General features: G+C 32.1%; 1 pseudogene; it reads right to left on the bottom strand.

The window, feature by feature from the left end:
• Positions 1–489: 489 nt before the first annotated feature.
• Positions 490–4,480, bottom strand: LOC127721054 (perlucin-like protein; annotated as a pseudogene).
• Positions 4,481–10,211: the final 5,731 nt, after the last annotated feature.

Raw genomic sequence — 10,211 nt, 5'->3', positions numbered from 1 at the left:
CATAGAGACACAACTTGGTATTTTCCAGTATAAATACACATGGATAGCGACCAAATTGAATTCTAAGGAAGACCAAAAGTGAAGGGAAGGCCAGTACAGAAATTCTAGTATAAGTTGAATTGAAAACATGCCGCACAGCCCTATGAAAGAAAATAGTAGTGCATATGAACTTTCCATTCTGGGATATTTTATTTAACGAAACTTCATAGTAAAAGTGACACAGTTTTAGCCGTTAAAGGAGTTCCTATGGGAAAATGCAATGTCTATATTTCCATAATTGCAAACCTCTAATCCCATCAAAATTACTAACAACGTTAATGATATGCTAGGAAATAACTTGAATCTAGAAGTCGGATAATGAAAATGTTTACTCCTTGAAAAACACGCCTAATAAAACCCATTTAAACATAACAAAACGATACCAATTGTAAATTGGCATACTGGACGACATACAAATGTTCGTTAAAATACATGACATACTAATTATCGTTACGTCTCGCATATGTATCCAGTTTTGTATGAACAAGACCCATCATTCCAAGTAGAATGACCATTGGTATGGATGGTCCCACAGTCTTCTTGTCCATTTCCATTGTTAAGTTCACCACTATTCTAATTTGAAAACCCAACTCTACTGTGATCATGTGACTATGTAAAATGTCCTTCTCTTGACAAATCATTCAATCCTGTCCATGATCTGACCATAGCTTGATTATATAAAAAGATACTTAATTTTATTAAAAATATTGAAAATGTACAATGTATAACAGGATATGTCAGTGTAGCTTCTAACCTAAATAAGTTGATAACAAAACAACTCACTCAAATAGTTAGATAAAAACGAGATTTGGAGTATAATACGTCTTTAAGACGTATCCCGCATAAACACCAATTGTGTATATTAGATATATTGAAGACGATACTGCCCGTGTCTAGAATAATTTTGAAATAATCTGAAAGAGGCTAAGCTACCAAAAATCACCCATACTATGCAATATAATTCATTACATGACTAAACTAATCTGTCATTATTTTTGTTACATTAACTCCATACTTGCGTTGTAAAATGATTTTTTTATTATTGTTCAATAGAATGAATTAAACGTGTGATGAGGTTCACTCCTACTAAGCAAGATCATATGAAGGACGTCTAGAGATTTGTTTAAAAATCCGCTGATGATGATTGTATCGAAGTAAGTTCTTTGGATTGTCAAGTGGCCAATGTTATATAAAACTAAATTTAAATATAACTCAAATAAACAAAACTAGATTAAAGTAAAGTAAATTCAACATAAATGAAGTAATGAAATGAATAAACACAAATGTAACGAAATAATCACACACGAAACAGAACTAAATATAATGTTATGAAATAAACAAAATGAAATTAAACGATTTCAGTCTGCACACCATCAACTCTGCACACTTCCCGGTAATGTTGAACGGTGCACGTACTGTAGTATAAAAAAAAAAAATTTTGGTTTGTTCCTCGTGGATTTCTTTAAATATTAAACGGACGGAAAATAACTATTTGCACACATTTTTGGTTGATTCTAAATTGACGAAAAGAACACTAGATTATATAATTTTACTGCAATGAATAACTTCGAGGAGCCACGATGACTTTAAACTGTACAATACTGCCTGGACTGCTCGATTCCTTTGACATATTTAAACGGACTTTTTATATATGTCTAACTGATATTATTCACGGACTCCAAACGTTGTAATTTTTATCAGCAACCATCAAGTTGATACTATATACCCAATGACACCATGTGTATCTCTATCACCATTATCACGACCAGTCGACAGTATTTAATACGTGCTATACGCACACCAAAACCGGGCCTAAAATCCCCTGCAAAATAAATATTGAACCCAAAAATTACTTACTTTATCTATACATTTGCTTATTATAGCAATTATTCGGACATTCTGGACCGCGAGCAAGATATATCATCTCGGAGACCTCAATGTACTATATAAATAAGTATAAATGTCTTACCTGCGTGTTGTAATAATAAGCCTTGGGATACTAGTATCCATGTCCTGAATTGACAATTCTAATACCAAACTGCAAATTTTACTAACTCTAAACTCAGCACAAGCGTGTGCTTTACTCAATGGCCATGTGTCGACTGATTTGAAACTCGCCTGTGAAATTTCAATAGGTGCCTAATCACGTGATACACATGAAAGGTCTGTTTGACTATATAGTCCGGTGTAAGTCAAAATAAGCCCTAACATAAAATATAGTCCTATGTGAAATAAATATATATAAATAAATAACTGAAGTTTGTTACAATGATGATTATGATGGTGATGATGATGTTGATGATGATGACGTACACGTCATAGACAAATCAATAAAAAGGATAAAAAAAAACAGATGTCAAATTATAAAAGTATAGATGAAAATAATGCTACAGGTCGTCGTGATCTAATTTCCACAGCAGAAGGAGGTTATATGGTTAAGAAAGACAAGATTCAGGGAACACTGTAATTCGCTTGGCTAAATTAGCTTACCTGCATTGACAGATATTTCGTTACCAATCCATATGTTTTCTTTCGATGTTTGTATCTTAACTAAATATGCTTCGTTCTTCTCACATTCTTGCTGTAGACGTAAATGCAAAACATTATATATAGAATTAAACACATTGTTCTTGAGGTTTTTGATGTGTAAACCAGACCGATTATTTCACATACTGTGTTGTGATTTTTATGTTAAGTTTTGGTAGTCAGCTTTACACAACTCTAATAACAAATGACCAAAACATGTCAAATTATTATAATTCTTTCTTGAACCATTTGTTTTAGTTCAATTTTGACTTTCTTGGCACATGAATTTTAAGCGATCACTCACATTCAAGCATTTGTAAATATGCAAATCATATAAGATTTTTCTTTGTTACATAAATAAGAGTTGAATAAAAGTTCAGATGAATCTTTGTCTACTGCACATATACATGTAGTAGAAATAGGCAACCATAAAAAGTAACAAATAAAATAATATGAAAAATATTATGAAACCTATGTTCTTATATGACTTTGATTACCAGATGGATTTACAATTCATTGATAGCTCACGATAAAACTGACTTGATATAGTGACTATAAAAAAAATGTTTTGAATTATGTGACATTTTTTATATTAAATAATTTTGTTTTGGATTAGACATAAGGTAATAGATACTATTCTATAATATTATTTTCTTGGAAATTGATACCTTTGCATGATGCCAATTTAATCTATCATACCGAAACATGTAACAATGGTCGTTGAAACTTTTACATCCAGGATTACATTTTTTCATATCTATGAATAAAATTTCTGTGGTTAATTTTGAAGATGTATCCCTCACAAAGAGAGCTTTTTTTGGAGTTGAAAGTGAGAATGTTATATGAAAAACTTCCTCACAAAATTAATTCAAGAATAAGAAAAAGAATTCCGCTAGAACAAATTATTAATACTGCACGATGAATTCTATACTTTTTGATTTGAAATATTTGCGGTTTTTTCTGCATATTAGTGCCTTAGGGCCTCATAGTATCATAGATCATCAGAAATACAATGTATTGTAGATAATTGGAGCATGTACAGGTTATATTACTTAACTTTAACTCATCTACAAATTGTAATCATCACTTTGCATCACGATTTGACGTGTGTTTAACACTCAGAACGCCTTAATTTAAAACATTTGTTTTTGTGTAACTCTATATGACGATAATGTCGAGGGAATCAGTGGACTTCCACCTGCAACAATTTGATTCCCTTTAAAATGTTCAGGATTAACGGTAGCGCGTGTCTAATCACGGAGATCCGAATATAATATGCTTTGTCTAATGAATAAGTTTTAATTTTAACTATTTTTTGTTTTATAAATGTACCTTGCTCAGTTTATAATTCGTGTCCCTCAGAAAGGCTGTGCCCATCTTTTCCGAACGAACCTCTTTCCAGTTAGGTCGCACTAAATGTCATATTGCTAATAATAATTTAACTGCAATCCGAATCAAAGAGGGACGAAAGATACCAGAGGGACAGTCAAACTCATAGATCGAAAACAAACTGACAACGCCATGGCCAAAAATAAAATAAAATCAAAATATTCGAAAATGAAAGAAACAAGAATGATAAATTCTTATGAAATGGAAATAAAACTCCGTCTTTTCCCCCTTTCAATCCCAAAACGCAAAAACTGACTTAATTTACGATACTGCGTACCTTTGTTAGAAATGTTAATACGGTTTATCTCATTCATAAGATAAATCAATGTATTGAAAGATACTTGATATCAGTCTAATCTTCCGTAAATGTAACTCTTGTATCAATCAGATTCAATTCTTGGTTTTCCTGATAATATCACGTGACACTTTACCCTTGCATTGGTCTGGCAAACCTTGTAAATTAGTTTATATCATTCTTCAAATCAGTAATTTCTCCGCTATTTACACTTAGTTTTTTCTCAAACATTGGTCAAATCAATATAAAATCAAAAAAGTAACAAGCGAAAATGTTCTGTATTGAATTATATTTAGACTTCAGTTAAATACAGTTATTTTGTACTATTTATTTTTCTTTGTAAACCAGTTATAAAAACAAAGAATACCTTTCAAAACATCCTTACTTCTGCATAATAGGTCAATGTTTAGAGATTTTGACTTTTTTCTTTAGTTTTGCTTCTTAATGTTTTATGAAGATCTTTAAGAGACAAGAAAGCTGATAAATATGATGTTATCTCATCGCTTCACAAATTTAAAGGCAAGTAAAATAGTTTGTTTGTTAATATATCAGCATCAATAACATTATATTGAAAAATCAGGAACTGATGGCTGCATAATAGAAAAACAAAGGATATGGGTTATCCATCCTTGACAAAATCAGTACATACACAGTAAAAAACACAGAAAAAGTAAAGCAACAGCATTGTCAATGCGCTTCTTCATCTCAAAGTCACAGTGAGGCCTTCAACACGGAACAAAAAAAAAAATTGTACATTTTATTTTACTCCTAGATTACTGGCATTTTCCTATAAACTATAACAAAACTGTCCTAGAAGTGGGAAGTCAAGGTGTAATCCGCCAATTTTGTCGCTACGCGTCGCTAGGTAAACTCCATTTGCAACAGTAAAATCTACGTTTTACGTAGGCCAAGCTTAGAATACAAAACAGTCATCTCCTAAATAACTATGTTCGCTTATTGGGAGTTCCTAAGTTTTTGTGTATTATTAAATCAGATTAAAGAAAACCCACATTTCTTTTCATAAACCTATGTCTCTAACGTCTTTAGTAAATTATGGATGAGTTTCCTATCCATTTGGTCTAAATCTAGTTGCCAATGGCGACATAAGGCTATATAAAAAGTAGAAATGCCAACTTGGAGGGGAAAAATGTTAATTTTAAAATGAGAAATGACAACTACGAAACGATAAATGTTAAGCTAGAGATTGTCACGTTGGATGGGAGAAAATATTAAGTTATGAAATGTCAGGTTTTAAATGATTAAAGCCAAATTGGAACTGAGAAATATTATGTTGAAACTTAAAATTGTAAAGTTTGAAACGAGAAATTTTAAGTAATGTCACCATCTTTCTGTTGTTATTCTTGAAAAAGGTTCTTATTAGTTATCTTGTGGAAATGACCAAACTATGCTAATGGTATCCAAAAAGCAAAAACACTAATTTCGAGACACTTATGTTCTCTCTAAGGTAACAAAAAGTCAAATAGTATCCTTTGGAACTTCATATAACACGAGTTGCCGGATAATTGTATGACCAGACAATATATATTCGTACTTCCTTTCTTACCCGAACAAAAACAAATAAAAAGTATTGTAGATATACAATTTTCTTTAAAAAAAGGAGTTAATCCCGTTTCCAAAATTAAAAAGACCACCGATAATCAAAGGATGTTTCAAGTTTGATACACGGTGGATATTGCTGAATGGGTTATTTAGTTTTATTAAGTCAAGGAGTTGTCGTTCACTTACGTCAAGATACTACTTGTATCATGATAGTATTAGTAATTCTCATAGTGTCTGCTATGCAAGTTTTGTTGAACCTGATATAAATCTTAAAGAAGATGTCTTTTTATAATAATTCCGTATAAAGTAGCTGCTTCATCGCTTATGATACTGCTGATAACAGACATGTAACAAAATATAAGATTGATTTAGCCCAAAACAGGGAATGCAAAAGGTTGATATTTGATAATAAATAACAAGAATCCCAAAAAACACTACAGAACACTGAATATTGAACTCTAAAACATCACGGACAATCTCGTGTACTCTGGAAGAATTCTGGTTCCAAAAATGGCATCCAGTATATTGCGTATATCAAGCATAGTCAAAATCCGACGATAGTCGCGTTCCGTAATGTCAAAAATGTTGATCGGAGGACTTGAATGCGGCTTCGACGTGTGGCACATATCCGTGGAAATATTAGACAAACATATTGGATGTCGTCAAGAATTTATGATGGTGCCAATAAAATTATCAAGCTGATGACGAAATATTACCATTACGCAACCTAGGTTCAAAGGCGTCCTGGTAACCACACTTTATCATGGAACACGTTTCAAAATGTGGAATCTTCAACATAAAAGTGTCATAATTCTAAATTGACTTATCCAAAATATGCCAATAATGGAAAGAGAGCTTTTCTTTTTGAGACAAAACATCGGGTACAAGTCTGAGAAGACTTGATAAAGTAAACTCGAATATTCCCGAGAGTTGAAAGGGTGCACAGATGGACGAATTGACGAAAGCACAACAGTATAATACATAATTTAGTCTTTGTCCTTGTTGATCTGGCTTACAAAAAAACCCACTAAAAATGTCTTGAAATTGCCATTTAGTTACCATTTTACATTTTCATCCTACATTCTATTATGTATTTGATTATGTTGGTGATCAGCGATACCACCGGATATAACTTTGCGACAAAATAAGCATCCAATGAATGATTTATTCAGTAAGGGTTTGGATTCATAAAGGTGAACAATTATTATTGCATTCTAAAGGACTGTAAGAATTAAATAAATGAATGTTTGAATTCATAATAAAACATATAATATTTCGTTTAAATAAGCATCATGTTCGTATGATTTCGTCCAAGGTTGTAGATGCATTTGATTCAGGTCCGCTTTTCGATGACAATCTATCTAAAAAAAAACAAGTTTTAAATATTTGTAAGTTTATATTAATTAACACCGGGATTGTAATAGAATTAAAAAAAAACTGTTTGTGTGAAAAATAACATGCTTATAATTTGGTACGCCAAACGCGCGTTTTATGTTCATAAGACTCGTCAGAGGCACTCGAATCAAAACAATATGAAGGCCAAATCAAATTACAAGCAGATAAAATAACTTTATTTTCTTTCATTAAATGTCAACAAATAAATAATTGCTTTCAAATTTCCCTAATCATTAAGCATCTTGACCGATCATTTGTTTTTATTTTTGAAGATGGCGGAAGGCAACCATTCTACCTTAAAGATTATTAACCGGTATCTCTTTAAAGCCGGTAAACGTTTTAAAAACTACAAATGACATAATTACAATTATTTCTCGCATATATATCCAGTTTTGTATGAACAAGGCTGATCATTCCAAGTAGAAAGACGGTCACCATGGGTATAAATGGCTATACAGTCTTCATTCCCTCCGGAATTGGATGGTTCACCACTATTCCAATTCGTATAACTAACTGTACTGTGATCATATACCCATCTAAACTGTCCTTCTCTTGACAAGTCATTCAATCTCGTCCAGATTTGATCATGGCTTGTTTCTTTAGAATAAATAACGGTAATTTAACTTGCTAGTAAAATAAAGTAAGAGTAAGTGGTTTTTATTATATAACCCATACTAAAGATTGCTATTTGTCTCTACGCCGAGCCTTTGGTTTCGTATGTTGTTACGGACTTCCTCGTTTTTTGCTCACCTGGCCCAAAGGGCCAAGTGAGCTTTTCTCATCACTTGGCGTCCGTCGTCTGTTGTCCGTCGTCGTCGTCCGTTAGCTTTTACAAAAATCTTCTCCTCTGAAACTACTCGCCCAAATTTAACCAAACTTGGCCACAATCATCACTAGGGTATCTAGTATAAAAAATGTGTCCGATGACCCCGCTTGCCAACCAAGATGGCCGACATGGCTAAAAATAGAACATAGGGGTCAAATGCAGTTTTTGGCTTATATCTCAAAAACTAAAGCTTTTAGAGCAAATCTGACATGGAGTCAAATTGTTCAATTGGTCAAGATCTACCAGCTCTTCAGACGAATCGAACAACCCATTGTTGTTTTGCAGTTTTTTGTTATTATTTTGAATATTATTATAGATATAAATAAACTGTAAGCAGCAATAATGTTCAGCAAAGTAAGATCTACAAAAAAATTATTATGACCATAATTGTCAATTGACCCCTTAAGGAGTTATTGCCCTTCATAGTCAATTTTTAACAATTTTTCGTAAATTTTTGTAATGTTTTACAAAAATCTTCTCTTCTAAAACTACTCGGCCAAATTTAACCAAACTTCACCAAAATCATGACTAATGTATCTTGTTTAAAAAAATGTGTCCGATGACCCTGCCCACCAATCAAGACATGGCTAAAATAGTACATAGGGGTAAATGCAGTTTTTGGCTTATATCTCTGACACTAAAGCATTTAGAGCAAATATGACAATAGTTAAAAATGTTCATCAGCTTAAGATCTATCTGTCCTGAAATTTTCAGACGAATCAGACAAGCCGTTGTTGGGTTACTGCCCCTAAATTAGTAATTTTAAGGAAATTTTGCAGTTTTTTGTTATTATCTTGAATATTATTATAGATACAGATAAACTGTAAACAGCAATAATGTTCAGCAAAGTAAGATCAATTGACCCCATAAGGAGTTATTGTCCTTTAAAGTCAATTTTAACAATTATTCGTAAATTTTTGTAATCTTTTACAAAAATCGTCTCTCCTGAAACAACTGAGACAAATTTAACCAAACTTGGCCACAATCATCAGTAGGGTATCTAGTTTAAAAAATGTGTCCGATGACCCTGCCTGCCAACCAACATGTCAGACATGGCTAAAATAGAACTTAGGGGGAAAATGCAGTTTTTAACTTATATCTCTGAAACTAAAGCAAATGTATAACGGTTGCATTATTTCATGCATCAATTGTAAATAAAAATATCAGGTGAGCGACACAGGCTCCTTGGAGCCTCTAGTTAATTTACGTTATAATTCGGTATTTTTGTTATAACATTTTTGCTTACCTAGTTATTTGCAAAAACTCAAAGGTATGAATACAGATAAATACGGGAGATATATAAAGTTACTGTCATCAACCCCAAATTGATCAATGACTACCGGTAGATAGAAAAATGTAAATCGAAATCGTTCCAGGTAAAGCATCGGACTAGGTAATACCGATATAATAGACTAGAAAACACAGATACAACTGAACTTTTATACTATAACATGTATAGATTAGCAAGTTGATGTTTATCCATCAAAATGTAGAACGAAAACATACAACTGCAACAGTATAATTTTAACTTATCATATACGACTATGAAGACAAAGGTGAAATATTTGTAGGACACGAGAACAGACTCAAATGAAAAATTTACTGTCCATATATACATGACAGAAGTTGCCATTAGAATATCAGAATCAAATGAGGAACATTTTACGAAAGAATCCACATTCGTTCAGTTTGTAATGAATTTTGAGTCGAAAACCATACAAATTTAGTAAGAGTAAAGTCATGCGGATAAATTTCATTAGTATACTTATAACAATCTGGACTGTCATAACTCAAATATTATATACATAGTAATTTCAAAAATTAAATGACAAAAATATGTTATATTGTTTAAATAACACGGGAAATCCCTCGACATAACTTACTTGCACTTTCGTTACCAATCCATCTGTTTTCTGTTGATGATTCTATTTTAACTAAATGTGCGTTGTTCTCACATATTTTCTGTAGAAATAGATATAAACAGGCTTTCAGACTGAGGAATTTCTTTGAAAAGAGTTAAAGTATATTTCGTATAGAATACCTTAGTGCTGTTTTTTTTTTATTGAATTCAAAGGTTGGCAACCATAAAACATTACAAGTTAACAATAATGATAATAATAATACGAAAAGAATTGTTCTGACTTGCCTTGATTACCCTAACGTGCTTAAGCAGAATGTACT

Source organism: Mytilus californianus, unplaced genomic scaffold (genome assembly GCF_021869535.1).
Source record: "Mytilus californianus isolate M0D057914Y unplaced genomic scaffold, xbMytCali1.0.p SCAF_12, whole genome shotgun sequence".
Lineage (NCBI taxonomy): Eukaryota > Metazoa > Mollusca > Bivalvia > Mytilida > Mytilidae > Mytilus > Mytilus californianus.
This window is presented reverse-complemented; position numbering and strand designations above follow the sequence as displayed.